The sequence below is a fragment of the Mobula birostris genome, chromosome 9 (genome assembly GCF_030028105.1).
Source record: "Mobula birostris isolate sMobBir1 chromosome 9, sMobBir1.hap1, whole genome shotgun sequence".
Taxonomy (NCBI): domain Eukaryota; kingdom Metazoa; phylum Chordata; class Chondrichthyes; order Myliobatiformes; family Myliobatidae; genus Mobula; species Mobula birostris.
Window position 1 is genome coordinate 52,248,916 of NC_092378.1, and position 8,737 is coordinate 52,257,652.

Below are 8,737 nucleotides of genomic sequence, written 5' to 3' on the forward strand. Positions count from 1 at the left end.
AGGTCTTGTACTGTTCTATGGTACAATGTCAGACATCCCACCTCTCCCGGAAGTTCCGGGAGTCTCCCACATATTAATAGTGGCTCCCTGATGCCCGCAAATTATATACAATATCACGGAAATCAATTTTTTTGAGAACGAGCAAGAGAGAGAGCGAGAAAGCGAGAGCGCGTGAGCGACCATGAGAGTGCGCCATGGCAGAGTGTTCCAAAAAAAATATAAAACGTACATCACCCCAGACTACACAAAAGTGTACCCCTGCCTAATAGGGGTCAAAATAATGACAGTGTTGCTCGCTGCACTGTTTGCAATAGTGACTTTTCTATTGCCCATGGTGGGTTAAGACTGTAAAAGACATGTTGAGGTGAGTTTAACATGTGTCATTCGTTCATTAGCATAGCTAATGTTATTTAAACTAGCTGGCCAGCTGCTAAGGAACTACTCTATTGCAGACATCCCACCTCTCCCGGAAGTTCTGGGAGTCTCCCGCAAATTGATGGTGCTACCTCCCTGAAATGAGTTTTTGCGGGGTGGGATGTCTGCAATGTGAAGGCCTCAAAATCCTCGGTCTTGCCTGCTTTTGGTGACCAAGAAGGAGGTCGAATCATTTGGACAGAGATGGCGCTCAGTACTCAGTGTCGGAGAGCTGATCAGAGCTCGAAGTTTTCGGATGACTCGGAGTCGGACTGTGGTCGGCATGGCATGGAGAGTTTTTCTTCCTTCTCCCGTCTGCGTGAGATGTGGGACATTTGAGAAACTTTGAACTTTACTGCGCTCATGGACTTCCTCATCAAGTTATGGTATTGTTACACTGTTTGTAACTATATGCTATAATTATGTGGTTTTGTCAGTTTTTTCAGTCTTGGTTTGTCCTGTGTTTTGTGATATCACACCAGAGGAAATAATGTATCATTTCTTAATGCAGGCATTACTAAATGACAATAAAAGAGGACTACGTGTCTTCATAATCATCATAAGGAGCCAGGTTATATTCTCTAGGATATGGTATCACAGTGACCAAGAGTTCTGCACTGTAATGGCTTATCCAAGTATCCCAGCCAAAGGCAATACCTGTATTACTCAAAACCTCCTTCCAGAAGAATGATAGCTTCTCTTTCATCTAGCGAACTTAAGGCTCCTGAGGTTCCAGTATTTCATCTGCTGCTCTCGATGAAAATGTAAGAACATAAGAAATAGGAGCAGGAGTTGGCCATCAGGCCTATCGAGTCTGCTTCACCGTTTAATAAGATCATGCTGATGTGGCTGTGGACTCAGCTACAACTACCTGCCTTTTCTCCATCATCCTTAATTCCCCTGTTATGCAAAAATCTATCTAACTATGTCATAAATTTATTTAATAAGGTAGTCTCGACTGCTTCCTTGGGCAGAGAATTCCACAGTTCCACTACTCTCTGGGGAAAGTCGCTTCCTCTCATCACCTAAATTTACTCCCCCGAATGTTGAGGCTATGTCCCCAAGTTTTAGTTTCATCTACCAGTAGAAACAGCTATGTTTCTGTAAGGTCCCCTCTCATTCTTCTGAATTCTAGCAAGTATTAGTTCCAAATAATTTGGCAAGGGATGTGAAAATCCAGAGTCCTACACTAAATGTACTTGCACTGAATGGTTAGCACGTACTCTAAGCATTTATTACCTGCATTTTTATTTAAATACTAAGTGTCTTTGGTATTAGGGATTGGCATATTCCTTGTTTTATGTTCTACATCAACTTTTCTACAATGTGACAGCCATACAGAGTTGAACTGATTACTGGGACTAATTACTTGTGAAAACAAGAGTGAAGAGAGAGAAAGTCAAACTTCCTCATTCATTCAACCATGACCTCATGCCTCCTCATACCAGTTATATTATCTAGTAGACCAACAGGCCAGGAGAAACTTGCCTTTTCTGGAAGCTTCTAATCCCCTCAAGCAATTGTCCAAGCTGTTGCTGGTAAAATGCTCCAGAACTTCAATAAACTGGCCTCATTTCCCCAATTTGTCTGATTTTATATAATTACTTCATGCTAATCTTCAGCATCTCTTCTGAAGAAGCATTGAAATGCAGTGTTCATGTTGCTGGACCTGTAATGGAAGACTGGACAGAGAGACTAGAGATCATGTGTTCACATTGCTAGTTTAACCATTTAAATTCAGTTTTTAAAAAAACAGCCTGGGAATTAATGTCTGGTATCCGTAAAAATAACTGACTGTTGAAACGTGAACGTAAGTCACAGAATACTGCGAGCCTGGTTCATTGGTGAGACCGCAGGGGAGCTGTGTTGCCTCGCTTGTTGGGCAGGGCCCACGTGCCTCAGAGTTGCCGGCAAAGGAGATGTCAGAGTGAACTGCATGTCACTGGATTTCGTACTGGGCTGGGAGCTGGCCCCTCCCATTGGTGCTGCCCTCAGGTGTTTGCTCGATGGACAAACAAGTTGGACCAGGACATTTCAGGGACTTGGGCTACTTTAATTTTTGTGAATGTTTTTTTTCTAAAATCATAACCATACGTGCTATGTGTAGTGTACTGTGTGTAATGTGTTTTGCACATTGGCCCTGGAGGAACACTGTTTCATTTGGCTATATTCATGTATGGTTGAATGATAATTAAATTTGAATGTTAATCTCATTCACTAACAACTTCTTTGGAAGAAAGCCTGTAGTTCATACCCATCAGGCTTTATTCCCATGTTCTTAAATGAAGCATTTAAGAAGTCTCTGAAGTGATCTAATGGCCCCTTGGCTGTCAGCCATTAATACAGAATCTTTGGAATGAAGGAGGAGAGGTGGCTTGATAGAGGTATACAAGGCATTGATAGACAGCGACTTCTTCCCAGGACAGGAATGGCTAATATGAGAGGGTATAATCTCAAGATGTTTGGAGGAAAGTACAAGGGTTTAGCAAAGATAGGTTTATTACACAGAGTGGTTGGTGTGTGGAGCATGTTGCTAGGGTGGTAGAGACATTAGAGACATAGGGTGATAGATACATTAGGGACATTTAAGAGACTGTTAGATGGGTACATGGATAATATCAAAATAGAGAGCTATGTGGGAGGAATGTGTTAAATCTTTGAGTAGCTTAAAAGTTCACCACAATATTGTGGGCCAAAGGCCATAACTGCTCTCTTAGGACAAGTAGAGATGAGCACTAAATGCTTGTCTGGCCAATAATGCTCACACCTCAAGAACAACTATGTTCTTCTGGCATCAAGCCCTTTTGGAATTGTTTACAGAGTTGTGCATGCCTGTAGAGGTGACCACAGAGGTCAACTGGTGAAGGAAAGGATAATGATTGAGTCAGAGAAAGTTGAGCAGAGACATTGAGCCATAGTCACATGGAGGCCTGTGGTTTAGGACTGTACCTTGGCTATCTATCTAGTATTGCATTTGTTATTTTGAAAGTGGGCTTTACACCCAATCTTGTAGAATGGGCCCGTATGTCTGTAATGTTGGTTGGTTTATGGTTGTCACGTCTACTGAGGTGCTCATAGCTTTTGTTTACATGCCATCTAGACAGATCATTTCATGCATAAGCACATCAAAGTTCAAAAGGAAAAATGATAGCAGGATATAGTCTAACAGAGAAAATACAATGCAGATAGGCAAATAAGGGGCAAGGGCCATGAAAAGATAGATTGAGAGATAAAGAATTCATCTTCAGCATACCAGAACTCATTTCAAGGGAACATTAGAGATTCTGCAGGTGCTAGAAATCTTAAGCAACATATGCAAAATACTAGAGGAACTCAGCAGATCAGGCAGCATCTATGGAGGGAATATCATGAACCAAAGACCCCCACATTGTGCTGTTCTATGGAAGTCAACTTTTTGGGCTGAGGTCCTTCATCAAAACTCGAAAGGAAGTGTACAAAAGTCAGAATAAGAGGGTAACACACACACACACACACACACACACACATACACATACGCACGCGCGCGCGCGAACTCAACAGGCCAGGCAGCATATATGAAAAAGAGTGCAGTCAGCTTTCCGGGATGAGATGCTTCAGGGTCTCAGCCCAAAACGTCGACTGCACTCTTTTCCATGGATTCTGGCTGGCCTGCTGAGTTCCTTCAGCATTTTGTGTTTCTTGGATTTCCAGCATCTGCAGATTTTCTCTTGTTTGTGATTAGAATAAGATAGTGGGGAGAAAGATAAAAGGGAATGATGTGTGAAGCTGGGAGATGATAGGTGGAAGAGGCAAAGGGCTAAAGAAGGAAGAATCTTATAGGAAAAGACGATAGTCCATAGAATAAACAAAAGGGAAAGAGGTTGGGGTCAAAATGGAGGTGGTGGGGAAGAGAAGGGGTGAGAGGGCCACCAAAATGAGGGAAAACAATGGAGGTAGGGAATGGGTTTGGAAAAGATTCCTCTGGGCAAATCGAGAAAGCAAAGAGATTTTTCAGAGATGTAGCAAGTAAATTTGAGAGTAGGATTGAATTTGGAAGCAAAGTTGATGAAATTGATGAGCTGAGCATGGGTGCAGGAAGCATCACCAATGCGGTCATCAACATAGTGGAGAAAGAGTTGGGGAGTGTTACCTATGTAGGCTTGGGACACGGACACAATAGCCAATGAAAAAGTAGACCTAGCTGGAGCCTGGGTGAGTGCTAATGGCCACACCTTTAGTTTGAAGAAAGTGGGAGGAGCCAAAAGAAAATTAGTTGAGCATGTGAGCCAGTTCTATCAGGTAGTGGAGGGGATCTGGTTAGGTCTGTTGTAGAGAAAGAAATGGTGATCTTTAAGGCCTTTTTGATGGGAATAGAAGTGCACAGGAAATTGATGTCTGTAGTGAAACTAAGGCGATAAAGCTAGGGAACTGAAAGTGATGGAGATCATGTGAAGTGTCACGATGTAAGTGGAAAGGGTCTGAACCAAGAGGTACAAAGTGGAGTTGTGGTATCCAGACCTAAGTTCAGTGGGGCAGGAGCAGGAACAAATAATGGACTGACCAAACCTGCTAGCTTTGTGAATCTTGGGTAGGAGGTAGAAACCGGCAGTATGGGTTAGGGGAACTATGAGGCTTGAGTGGAGCGATTTCCAGAGGTGATGAAGTCAGTGATAGTGTGGCAGACAGTAGCCAGGTGCTTCTTAGTGGGATTCTGTTTAAGGGTTACGTAAGAGGAACTAACTGAGAACTGCCATCTGGCAAGGTAGAGGTCAGTCCACCAGACTACAGTAGCACCCTCTTGTCTGTGGGTTTGAGGGTGAAGTTCGCATTGGTGCGGTGAGGGCATTGTGTTCAGAGAGCATGAGATTGGAATAGGTGAGGGGAGTGGTAATCAGGTGATTAGTGTCTCCTAAATAGTTAGAGATGAGAAGATCCAGAGCAGTCAGAAGGCCAGGTCGGGGCACCCAAGAGGAGGAAAGCTTAAGGTGGGAGAAGCAGATCTTCACTGGGGGGAAGAGGGATGGGGGAATCCTCACCAAAGAAGTAGGCTTTAAGACAGAGGCAATGGAAGATTAGCTCAGTGTCGTGGTGGATGTGGAACTCACTGAGGAGTGGGTACAGGGACAAAGATGAGGACAGAATATCTACCTCGGAGGGGAAGATCCAAGGGGATGGTGAAGGCACGGAAGAAATTGGATCTGGGGCCAGGGAAAGGTAGAGGGTTGCAGGGGTCAGGGGAGAGAAGAGGTTTGGAGTGTTCAGGGAAAAGGAGTGACAGGAAGATTTGGACTCAGGAATGAAAGGGTTATTAGAGGTAAAGGAGAGCCTGAGTAACCAGGAGTGGGTGGGAGGTAGTGGTGGAACAAGAGGAACAGCAGGACCCAGTGGCATTGAGAAAGGTCTTGGCCTGGAGGAGGCTAAGGTTGAGTTGGAGGCAGCTGGGGCTGTGGGCTGGAGGTGGTCAAGCTTCCAATTCTTCCTGGATGAAAGGAAGGAGATAAACCAACTGCTGAAAGTGTGATTGCAGCAAAAGATGAAGAGTTGGAAAGGTCTGTGGCAGGTGGTGAAGAGTGTGGCCTGGAGCTGCAGTAGAATAACCAACAGGGCCCCACATATCTGTGGATGGCAGTGAGGCTGGTGTGTAGCAAGAGAGGGAGAAGTGGCAGAAGAAGCAGTCAATAGACAAAGGTACCCGGATCCTCACTGAGGCCAGACTGGGAAGCCTGGAAATGAGTTGGAAGACATCTGGCACTGGATGGCAGTGGAGGGTATGTGACAGTGGGAGCAAGTCTGGGCAATCACATGGTTGAAGAGCAGTAGAGATTATGGAGGGGAGCAGTGAGAGAGGGCTTCACTGAACTCCCATCAGAGAGAGGAGCAGCTCACTTCAAGGATCTTATAACAGAGAAATAGAAGCTGACATTGAACCTTGGGGTGCCTATTCTCAGGCCTTTGTACCTTCTGCCTGACAGGAAGGAGTGAGAGGAGGGAATGCTGGGACTGGGACTGGGAAGGGTCTTTGATGATGTTGGCTGCTTTTCCAAGGCACCGGGAAGTGAAGATAAAGTTGGTGGATGAGAGGCTGGATTTCACAATAGACAGAGCTGAGTTCAGAATTCTCGGCAGCTTCCTGTGGTCCTGGATGGAGCAGTTGCCATAACAAGCTGTGATCCATCTGAATAGGATGCTTTCTATTGTGTATTTGTAAAGACTAGTGAAGGTCATTGGAAACGGGCCAAATTTCCTTAAGTTTCTGAGGAAGTCAAGTGGCATAGAATCAGAGAGCACTACACACAGAAGCTGGTCCTTTGGCCATTTAGTCTGTGCCAAACTGGTATTCTGCTAGTCCCTCCAACCCAAACCTAAACCATAGCCCTCTTTTCCACTCCCATTGAATTACTTCATGAAATTTCTCTTAAATGTTGAAATCAAACCTGCATCCACTATTTCCACTGGCAGCTCATTCCATATTTGCAAAAGCCTCTGAGTAAAGAGATTCCCCTTAAATATTTCACTTTTCACTCTTAAGCTATTACCTAGTTCTAGTCTCACCCAACCTAAGTGGAAAAAACCTGCTTGCATTTACCCTGCCTATGCACCTCATAATTTTGTACACCTCTTTCAAATCTCTGCTCATCCTCCTACACTCCAGGGAATGAAGTCCAAACCTTTTCAACTTTTCCCTCCAACTCAGATCCTCAAGTCCTGACTACATCCTTGTCAATTTTCCCTGCACTCTTTCAATCTTGTATCTTTCCTGTAGGTGGATGACCAGATCTACACACAATGCTCCAAATTTGGCCTCACTGACCTTGTACAACTTCAACAGGGGTGATTGATATGTTCGTGGCCTAAAGTAGAAAGAGTCAATTTTAGAAAATCTAGCACATTTATTTTTCAACATAGTCCCCTCCTACATACACACACTTCGTCCAGCGGTCGTGGAGCATACAGATCCCTTCTCTGTAGAAGTGGTCCACAGCAGGGGTGATTGATAAGCTCGTAGCCTAAGGTAGCAGGAGATGAGTTATTAACTTCAAACGTTCTGCCTGATCACTCAAAGAATTGAACTGCACGTGCATGTAACGAGAAACGTCTTGGACCTCCAGGTGGTCCACAGCAGGGGTGATTGATAAGTTCATGGCCTTGGGTAGAAGGAGATGAGTTATACAGCTCTCGTTACACGCACGTGCAGTTCAACTCTTTGAGTGAAAATACAGAAAGTTTGAAGTTAATAACTCATCACCTTCTACCTTAAGTCACGAACTTATCAATCACCCCTACTGTGGACCACTTCTGGAGGTTCAAGACGCTGACTTCTACAAAGAAGGAATCCGTATGCTCCACAACTGCTGGACTAAGTGTGTAAATGTAGGAAAAATAAATGTGTTAGGTTTTCTAAAATTGACCCCTTCTACCTTAGGCTACAAACGTATCAATCACCCCTCATAGCATCCCAACTCCCGTAGTCAGTACTTCGACTTATTAAGGCCAATATGCCAAAAGCTCTCTCTCCGGCCCTATCTACAGTACCTATGACACCACTTTCAGTTCACCAAGAAAATATGGATCTCTATTTCCAGATCTCTGTGTTCTACCATGCTTCTCAGTGCCTTTCTGTTCATTTGTAAGTCCTACTCTGATTTGTTCTCCCAACAAGTGGAATGCATCACACTTGTTTGCATTAAATTCCATCTCCTATTTTTACAGCCTGTCCAAATCCTGCTACAAGCTTTGGATAGCCTTCCTCGCTGTTCACTACACCCTCAATCTTGGTGTCATCTGCAAATTTGCTGATCCAATTAACCACAGTAACATCTAGATTATTGATACAGATGATAGAACAACAGCACTGAAGTGCTGGGGTGATTCCTTGTCCAAAGCATCTATGTGGTTAGACCAGGGCAAGGTATTGGTGATACAGGTTGAGTGCTCCTTATCCGAAATGCTTGAGGCTGGAAGTGTTTTGGGTTTATGATTTTTTTCGGATTTGGAATATTTGCATGTATAATGATTCAGACCATTTCAGCTGTTTCACCGTTGGTCATTGACTGAACAATGAGAGGTTCATTATTGACGTTAAGAACTTCTTTGATATCCACTTCCTCCAGTTTAATGACGGACTCTTGAGTTATCCCTTTTGCCGTAAAGAGTTCCAACACGTCTTTTTCTTATTTGACATATGTAATCCTTCAAGCTCTTTGCTTTGTTCATCATCATCGCTGAACATAGTCATAGGCCGGAGGTTATGCCAGGCATGCACAATTGTGTCTTTAGTTACAGTGTTCCATGTGTTAGGCAGCAGTATAAATGGCACTCTTCAGGCTAAACTCCTTTTGGAAAC